Genomic DNA, 10460 nt, shown 5'->3' on the forward strand with positions numbered 1-10460 from the left:
CCCCCACCATTGTCCTCCTACTACACTCTCCCCCTCCCCCACCCCTTCCCGCCCTCACTCCTCGCACTCGGTTTAGTCAGTCAAGAGAAGAGTTCTGCTACTCCTAGAAGGCGCGTTTCCACGCGCGCTGCTGTTGCGTGCACTGGCCGTTACGCTTCTTCCTCCACTATCGTAACTTCACCCTTAGTCCCTCTTTCTCCTCCTCTTCCTCCCTCCCCACCGCCCCTTCCGTTACCTTTATCCCACCATCAGCTTGTCCCTACCTCTTCTCTCTCACTCTCGCACTACCCCTCCACGATCTCGCTCTCTCTCCCTCCGTCTCGTTCGCGATCTCCTCACTTCGGAACGCAGCTGCCGCTGGTGGTCGAGAAATTTTCGCGAGTCCTTCCTACCCCCCGTCGCTCGCGACCGTCCCATCCGCCCTTCGATTTCTTCTCGGATCCCCTATTTCCACTTTTTCCTTCGCGATCGGTTCTCCACCTCCTCCGCCCCCTCCTCCGCCTCTTCCTCCTCCTCCTCCACCTCGTCCACCTCCGACACCGCGAAGATTCTAAAAAGGTAGGTGGTAGTGGTGCTCTCTCGTTGCCCGAGAAAAGGAGAAAGAGAAAGCGGAAACGCGGGGTGTAGGAGTGCGAGGAAGAGCTGCGTGTGTGCGCGTTAGACCTCTGCCGGCGTACTCCTCTCGAGACTTCCATGATCTTCGGAGATCGACCAGTGCGCCGCATTCGGGAAAGGGTGTCGAAGGGTAGTTGCAGGCGAGCTCGGAGATCTTGGTCGCGTCGCCGATAGTTATCGTCTGGTCGGTGGTGCAACGTGGCTGCTGGTATCGAGTTAAGAGTGTTTTCGAAGCGAGAGTTAGGAAGGACGGTGGAAAAGGTGTGAGTGTTCTCTGGTTGTTCAGTGTCGTCGTCGTCGTCGTCGTCGTCGTCGTCGTTGTCCTGGAGATATATATCTACTGGAGTTACAGATATATCGTATCAAGATGTTGCTGTACAACGCGAACTGTATTTCGTGAACGTCGTCCTCGACGACGACCACCACGATCAACACGCGACCTGTTACGTTGCACGTGTTGCTTGGACAGAAGCGGGACCGATCGATGAGAATCGCGGAGGGCTTTTGAAAATTCGTCCAGTGCGGAAGGTTGTCGTAACGCGCGCGCGTGTACCACCGTGCGTTACGTAATCTAGATCGGACGGATTAATCGCGCGTAATCCCCGCTCGGATCGTTCCGTGCGCGTCGAGCACGGAGCCGGACGTATAATGAAGCGATGCCCGTTTCCATCGGAGATTCGACCTTTCGAATCGATGCTCGTCGCGATACCGTTCCGCGAGGTGTTCGCACGTCGCGATTAAGAAGGGTGAGGATGCAGATTGGACGCGGCGGCGGCGGCGGCATCCTCGCGAGGACTACGGACGACCACGCGACGAGACAGGAGATCGTTGGGGACGAAAGGACCGACGTGTAGAGTACGTATAGACGCTACCCTGCATCCAGACTCGACGAGATTCTGCCTACCACGTGTACCTACCAGCCGAGGGAGCGTCTGTTGACACTCTCGCGAACAGCATCTGCTGACCTAGGATCGAGACGAACGAATATTTTGCGGAATTAACGTGGGTAGGCCTAGGAAATTGGTAGACGTCGACCAGAGGATAACGAGGAAGTTGGGAAAATTTGTATCCGGTCGAATTGAAAATTCTTCAACGTTAAGAAAAGTACCTTCGTTTCCCACCACTGGCCACCCGGCTATACCCTATCGCGCAGGATAAACGAATACTTGGCAGGGCACACTTTTCCGCTTGCCTATTCCGTTCTTTCTCTCTCCCATTGTGCATCCACACCCCCCGTTCCTCGAAAACGCTCGCCTCTAAGGCGCTGAGGGAGGAAAAGGACCGCGAGGGGTGGGCAGGAAAGGAGGAGTGTTCGGGTGGGTACAGTTACTGCTGATCGTTAAAAGGCGCATAAAAAAAGGTCGTGAGAGGGACGGCGGGTGGGGTGGTAGGCGAGAGAGGAAGCAGCGCGAGAAGTAACAATAAAAATTCGTGGGCATTCGTGTTTCGTCGCCGGGGTAGAAACGAGACGACGACGTCCAAGGGGGTGAGAAACGGCAAGAGGAGAAGTAGAAGGCGAAGGAGGAGAAGAAGGGAGGTGGGGTGGGCGATGATCGGTGGAAGGGGGAGGGTGCAGCGGGTGAGACGGGTGTCGGTGCAGGCGCAGCGAGGGTGGAGGTGGAGGATGGGTATGCCGGAGCAGCGTGCGTAATGAAACGATATTGAGTAGCCGTGGTAGGGAGGCTGGTGACGAAGGGTGGGGGTCGTCTTCAGCCCTCTCCGTCGATTGACCTCGCTTCGACGAGGCGAAGCAAGCCGCGCGCGCGGAGGAGTGAGACGAACCGAGAGACGAGGCGGACGCGCGAGGGTGGGGGGCACCAGAGTGGCACACAGGGGCGGACGTGGCGAGAGAGAAGGGTGCCCACGGTGGGGGCGAAATGCCGAGCGATCCTCTCTACGTGGCCTAGCCAGCAGGGGAGAGAGAGGAGAGCCCAAGTTAAATTGACGAAAATGACGCGACACCTTCTTTTCGTCTCTGCCTTACCATCTCCTCCGTTGCCATCCCGCCGCCTCCCGAAAAATATCTACTTCAACGCGACACTACTAGTAATACACTCCAAAGTACGATCTAACGAACCGAACAAGAGAGATAGGCAGACAGACAGACACACGCACACGTAGTACTTATGCAGAGAGGAAAGAGAGAGGGAGAGCTGACAGAAGGAGGACTTTGTGGTTAATGTCGTGGAATGGCACTCTATCAAACGACCCGACGCGACGACTCGATATTCAATGTGAGTTTTACTTGTCCGTGTCGTTTGATACTATTTCTACGCGATCGTTTGCAGATTCGATCGACGCTTGCTCGTGAAAAAGATATTTTCGTGTTGTCCGGTGAACGCGATCAAACCGCTGTTATGCGTTAATTTTTTATTCCAAGTGGGAATATTTTGCCGGAAAACGTAAACTTTGACCCGCGTAAATATTTCACGAAATATTTTTCGCAATTTTTAATGAGCCCGGGCATCACGTGTAAACAATTTGGAAAATTACCGACGAGCCGTGTCGGGCTGTTTTTTGAAACGCGGAAAATGAGTTAATACTCAGATGGAAGTGCATAATAATCCATTAAATGATCACATGCCCTGTCAGATATTTATCAAGCTTGACAGAAATTAATATCAACGAACGATATTAATGATCATTCTCCTTGTAAAATATAACGAACGTGTCGCAGCGAGCAGTCAGTTTTAGTTGTAAAATTCATATCGTACACCGGTAATTTTGTCCCCTTTGTAGGTACTTGATAAATTATCTCCTTCGTGATACAATTTCTTTTACGTTTTGTCAGTCCTACCTACCGGTTGTCACTTTCCCCTATTGTTTAATCGTACAGTTTCACTCGAATTCCGTCTCGAGAATTTCGTCTCGAGTGTCAAGATTTTTCATCGCTCCGTACCTAACTTTACTCGCTTTTACGTAATTATCCGATGAAATTATTTATTTCTCGTTCCAGCTTTGCATTCGTCCCGTATGAAACGAACAAACGCGTTTATCGTAATAGCATATGCGTTGATACGAGATACAATTTCAACGGTCCGGTCGTCTAGAAAGTTCGTTACAAAAATGGCGTCTAACACTCACCACTACGCAAAAGCTCCAACTTTATCGGCAGCTTGTAGGTAGTACGCAGTACGTAGTATAATTCCTCGCGATAGGTACGCTTCTTCGCTCGCTCTGGACCCTGTAAAGTAATCCCAGGCAACTGATTTCCACTGATCCATCGATACTTGGCTCGGTAATCCACACTGAAATGATGAAACAAGAATGCGTCCGGCCGTTCCCCTTTTTATCACATTTCAATCTCAGACACCACTCACTCGCGATTCGATTCGGCACGCTAATAATTCACAGATATCGACGATAATCCCACCAATTACGCGAAACAAATATCGTCACTCGTTTAAAAGCTCGTTCCAGACAATCGCCGAACAATTTTTACCAAGGCACGCCACAATTTCTTCGCTAATTCGCTACAAACACTCGCGACGATCAACGACCGACCAAAACAATCGCCATTTTCTCCTTCGCTATTTTGGCGGTAATTTGAGATGTGATTTTCGTGCGTTCCTAAGACGATCACGTGATCCTCTAACCTTTCGAAAATTCACTACGCGACTCGTTACGATTTGTTTTACCTACGCGATACTTTTAAGGACTTTTAGCAGAAAAAGTTTAACGCATAAATCGTCCTCGAATATACGTTGAATTCTGAAACAATTAAAACTACGTATAATACGCGTATTATACGACAAATATTACACGTATGGTAAAGTCACTGACCAGTGACGTAACAGGTGTGTTTGATCTAAGATGTCTGACTTTTCGCGTCACGTTGGAGATAATCGAAGAGCTTTAGTCTTTTGTTCAATTATGAAATGTATGCATAGTGTTTTACCTTGCCAAGTGCTTCCCAGACAATCTTAAGCCACCGTTCACCGTTTACAAGTACGTATTATTCGACACGTTATTAGCAACATTGAATAATGTAGTGAATTTGTGAGAGGTTAAATCGCGTAGAGATTGTCTCGAATAGGCCTCGAATTCCCTTTTCATTGGCAAACGAGGCAAGCAATAAATTCATAGATTCCCGTTAAACGGCACAATTTGCGAATGGCCCGTTAGAGTATCGTTCACGTATCGTACGCAGCCGTGTTACACGGATCTACTAGTAAAAAACTCGGAACGTTAATCCGATGACGGATGGGGACGGTGATCCGTTGCATTTTAATCTGTTTTTTCAGATCGGCCATCGAATTGCATCCGCACAAAGCTCTGCTTTACCACGACGACGTCAAAACGACGATATTAGTTGAGGCGTGTGTGCGTGTGTACACCGATTTGCAACGTCACGGTGTGCGCACCAGTCTCTCCGCCGACATACGCATACACGTTGCGAACGTAGCATGCGATGCAATCTCTTTGTCTCGCTTCCTCCGCTACCGATTCTCCTCTACTACGTCCATCTTTCTCTCTGTCGTGTGCGTCCTCGACACTCTCGGTTTTCAATTTCTATCTCTATCTTAGTTTTCCTACCGTCTCTATCTCACAATCTTCTTCTCTTTATCCTTCGTCGCTCCCGTTCTTTTTCTAACCTATAATCCCTTCTATACAGTATTGTCGTTTCTCTCTACATGTGTAAATAACCTTCTCTCTCTCCCTCTCTCTGCTTCGTCCTTCTTTCTTCTATTCGCGTATTTACCTTCGTAGGTACTTTTCGCCGCTGGGATGCAACCCGCGTTTAAACACACGTCACGATGATATTCCTTTCTACACAACATGCATAGCTGCTGCCGTTTCAGCGCAGAGTCGAAAACATAGGTTATTCTCGGCGAGCCTTGATTTTACGCCCGAAACGAAACTCGACCATCTTTTTTTCCAAAGCAGAAAGAGAAAAAACGTCGACGTACGTTTCGTAGACGTCGTTAGAGTTATTGATAGTTTTTTATCGAAACAATTACGGAAAAAGGATGTTAAGCGCGTGATATCTGAACACGACTCTACGATGTCCTTCGTACTTCCGCCTCTGCCACGTTCCCCGGCCGTTGTATTCCAATTCGTCAATGTCACCTCTTTTATCGTCGCGTTGAAATCGCGAATTTAACGTAGCCCACACGGCAATCTCGCGATGCAACTCTTCCCGCGGGTAACATTAGACAGCGGAGAACGATAAATGGGTCACAAGACGACTGCGCGGTACGTCTGGTATCCGATTGCCGTTTGCATCGCTTAGCAAGCTAAAATATGACCAAAGTATACCTCTCGACGTACGTTTCTTTTCACGATGCCAGCGGATTTTCGTTTTTGCTCCTCTTCTAGTTCAGCCCCGCCTTTGCACCTGTATTATCTTACTCGTGTAATAAAGACGTTATTATTAATATACATGTACACGTATATACACGACGGGTATATATGTATGTGTCGGCAGGTATTATCAGCGAGGGGAACGGATCGTGAAGTTGTCTTCCCATTTAGAAGTTCGCCTCTGACCTTAACCAGCTTTATTCGAGTAACTTTGAACGTGAATACCGCGATCATCGAGCTCCACGTGTACCTAAAGTAGGTACGGCGAGTTTCTTCGATCAGTTTGAATGCCGACTTCACGACTCGGACTCTCGTTGCATCGGTTTGTGGGAGAATTGCATCGGTCCGGATCGATGGAGGAAAAGGGAGAAAAAAAATTGATCTCTGTTTGGCCTGTTCCGGCTGAGCATCGCAAAAGTCGCGAATCTTGGAATTTCTAGTCTTGGATCAGCGAATCCAGCTCCGTCGGAGCTGTAATTTCACATTGTTCCAGTATATTATTTCATTGCACGATATCGCTCCATTAGTTCGACCGGAGCAGTGATTCCGGAGGTCATTATACCAGCGGAGAATCGTCGAGAAAGAGTGAGTGGCAAAGGAGAGGTGGCAGGGAGGGAGGGAGAGAGAGGGAAAGAACGTGAAAGAGAAAGAGAGAAGGAGGAACGAAGAAGAATGGTCCGCGAGGTCAGCCCACGTTCGTACATATTCTCACGTAGATCTGTATACGTACCGACGCGTGCACACCTTGACGAACATTGTTGTAGAAAAAGAAGCCAGTCGCTCGATAATACATCGACTGCCTAGCGGTTGGTACCGAGGGACAAAGAGCGAGAGACCAGAAATATTTGGGGGGCAGCTGGTACTTTTGGTTAGTCAGTCGGGAGGAGTTGAAGCATTATTGAAAAGGGTGTGCCTTTCTTCCAGCATTGTCCGCTTCCGTGCTTTTGTAACAGCCTTTGCCGGCTGAATTTCCTCTTCCTTCCGATTTGCCCAAATTTTTTCCGTCTAACGTGTAGCGGGATGCTCGTTAACGTTCCCCGTACCTAGTAGGTATGTTTTCGTCGATAATTCTTCGGGTGTTAATATCTCGTCGAGATTAACAAATAACCTTCGGAGACTCTATCTTTGGCAAGCATCGTTTCAAGATCTTAACGAGGCACGGCTGGGTTCCATGCCTTGTTGAGAGACAAGTTACGCTCCGTGGATTTCGACATCCATCTTGCTCTCTGTCCTTTGCTCGCCCCGCGAAAACCACTAACCGATCTCTCGCCGGTGAATGGGAATCTCTCTCTGGTGATCGTGTAACAAAGAGATGCTGATAACTCTCTCGAGTAGGCGACCAAGAATTATTTTTACCCGGGTGTTACCTGAACGAGCGGATCAGAGCGAACAGAGCGGCGAAAGACACTCGGGATCGTTGCGATTAATCTATCTATCGACCGAGATCGCATTAAAACGCAACCGTAACTCGCGAGAGCATTTGTCGAGGTACTTACCGTGACGGCAGGTAGTATCCCGCGAGTACAGTAGATCGGTCTACTTACGCTGCAAGATGCTCCGGTTGAATTTCCTCCCCCTTTTTCGCCCGAATTTGCTCGAATTAGAATGGAAAGTGGTCGGAAATGGGGAAATTTCGCAAGTCGAACGTGGCGACCTCGGTGAGAAGCATAGGTCTCCGTCTGGCACGGGGTCGTTATCGCAATTATTTCGTTATTATCGTCCTGAAGGCTTAGCAGCGGCAGGCGAATCGCAAGCGAGTTTCGGACAAAGGATAGCCTTGTGCGTCGTGAGAGCCAGCTGCGGCCCCACCATGCCCGACCACCCATTTCCTAACCTTCTACTCTCGTCTAAACCGGATTGCCATTGGTCGAAACGGGCCGACGATTAGTGACGGGACCAAGGGAATAGCACCAAGACAGCAGGACTGTCGGGGGAAATATAGCGCGCGCGCTTGGATCTAAAATTGCGGCGCCGCCATTGGCTGGATGGGGCCCGAGGCCATTCGATTTAGAATTGAAGAATGGTGCCGCTATATCCTCGGCTGACGGAGGACGCCCGTGGAAAGTAGATTCCCCTTCGTTTCTCGAATCTTCCTCATTTTGATTCTCGATTTATCAAGACAACGACCGACCAGATCGCTCCAGGGACCACGGGAAAATTCTTCTCTGACCCGATTCCATTTGTTATTATCCTCGAACGTGCTGCTACTCCTCCTCTATCTTTGATTCTCTTTCGGAAAAACCAATATTTCCTCCTCGTTATCCGACGCTTTTTCGAGTAGCTCTAGCTGGAGTTTTCGTAGTAGTTGTCACGGTACATAGTCCCATTCAATCCCCCCCTCGATGCACATGGCGACGTTTAATCGTGTCGAAAAGCTAAAAGGAAGGAGGGATAATCGTTTTATACGCCGGAGAAGTTCCTGGTGCCAAGTCTGCGTCACCATTCGGTTAATCCCGGGCGTGGTCATCTGCCCTACTTCTTCCTCTTCTTAAATGGCACGCGAGATAAGATTGGTTCGGCACCTCCTGCCTGGAATTTCATCCAGAGGCGCGCCGCATCGCGCCGCACCGCGCCGGCCGTCTAATTACTTCTGGAATCGATCAAGGACTCGAACTTTGCTCACCGTGAATATCCAACGAAGAACCGAGCATCCTTTCCACCAAGAAATCCTGCAAAATGTCAAGTCGTACGACGATTATCAACCGATCCGAACCACCAATTTCCCATCTTCCCCCTTTTCCACTCGTTTCTGTTCCGGCATTTTCAAAAATATTTTCCTACTTGCTCTGGACTGGAAGGGATCTGTTCTGGACAGTAGGAACAGTACGACAGGATAAAGTCACCCCTTTTCAATTGCGATGCGGTTTACGTCATTAGGAGAAGCGTCTTGCAAAAGACGGACCGTCTCGAGCTGTTTCTCTTTCTCCGCTCTCTCTTCCTCTCTACCTACCGTTGCATTTTGCTGGATACGTTCATTCATTTGGAAATCCGGATCTCGTGTTTCGCCGCCCACTCAACGAAGAAGTTGCTGGTGAGAGGAAAAAGCACGATTACTACCTTTCCTACCAGATTATTCTCTCAGTGGGCATTTCTCGGTGACCATTGATTACATGCAAGGTCGATGATGTTGCAACCAGTAGACACAGGGTTAATCAGACCTTTCGAAGAAAGGAGGGAATCTTGACCGGTGCTCGCCGTGGAAAGTTAGGATTATTCTCAAAGCGATTGTTTTCCTTCGAAACGGAGATAACAATCGCTACTTAATCGTGTCGTGAACATTTTCTTCTAGGTATCATGGATCTGAAACGTTCGTAATACAAAGAAATTTTTGCATTTCGACCTTCTCTGCGCTCGCCTCGACGTTTCTTTTGTTCTTTCGCGGATAGTAGATGAGCTGGATTTTGACGTCATCGAGAAACGAGGCTAAATTTAACGTGGAAAAAAATTTTTCGTGCAACGATCGCCTTATTCTGGACAGATTTCCATGACTCACGGTACAGCCTTGAGGGTCCGGCACGTTCTCGCGAGATGATGATTCGTATAATTGTCGCGGCTGTCTTGGTGTATACGCTCCTCGGTTCGATTACGAAGAAGTTCGAGGTTTTCTTAATACGCCGATTAACGAGTTACGACGATTGCGTTGACTTGTGCAATTTGTGTTCGCCTTATCGATGCATTATTAAAATCTACGGCGCGAGTAAACGCGTGTTACTCACGTTTTCTGCCTCGCGACGAGGCGAGGCGAGGCGAGGCGAGGCGAGGCGAGCGTCGAATTTGCAGAATGCCACTATCGTTTATAGGGTCGAACTTATTCGCGTAAAGCGTCCGTAATTATTCGTGCAGTAGCCACGAATGCGATACCTCTGGCCGAAAAACAATTACGTCGTCTGGTCTAGTTTCATCGTAGGAGAAAAAAACGAAAAGGAAGAAAAAAAAATAGGAGGAAGATATAATACGTTTCGTCGGAGTTCCATTTAAAGTCCGCCTGTATAAACTCAGCCCTGACCGTAATGCTTGTCATACGTTTTTCTGACAGCAGCGCGTGCAAGCAGATATGTCGCAGCAGCGACGCTCGGCGCAGATCCAGTTCGCGTTTCCGCAAACTGGCATTATACCTACCTGTATTTGATAAGCTGCGTGGAACTAGAGCGTTTAAATAATGGCCGTACAGACGGCGATGGGCTACCACGATGGGGGCGTTGCTATTCGTTCCAAACGTTCGACAAACAATAATAATTTATTCAGATGTTTTTCATCGCGCGCGCACTCCTTTTGCAGCCCAGTTAGCGTTAATTCAGCCTTTCCGATCAATGCTCACCAAACATACCTTCTCCGTCAATACTTTTAACGTGACCTTAAAAATTTCTCCGCTCGGTTAGGCAGATGTGTACGTAGATACGAAAAACGAAGGAGGACGTGAAATTTTTGGGGAAAAGAAAAATGCAAAACGATACGACAGGGGGAAGAGGTAGGGCGAAATGGCGGGAATTGTCGAAACGGTTGAAATTGTGCGTAAGAGAGGAGGATGTCGAGAAAGAAGA

Source organism: Habropoda laboriosa, unplaced genomic scaffold, assembly GCF_001263275.1.
Source record: "Habropoda laboriosa isolate 0110345459 unplaced genomic scaffold, ASM126327v1 scaffold801, whole genome shotgun sequence".
Taxonomy (NCBI): Eukaryota; Metazoa; Arthropoda; class Insecta; order Hymenoptera; family Apidae; genus Habropoda; species Habropoda laboriosa.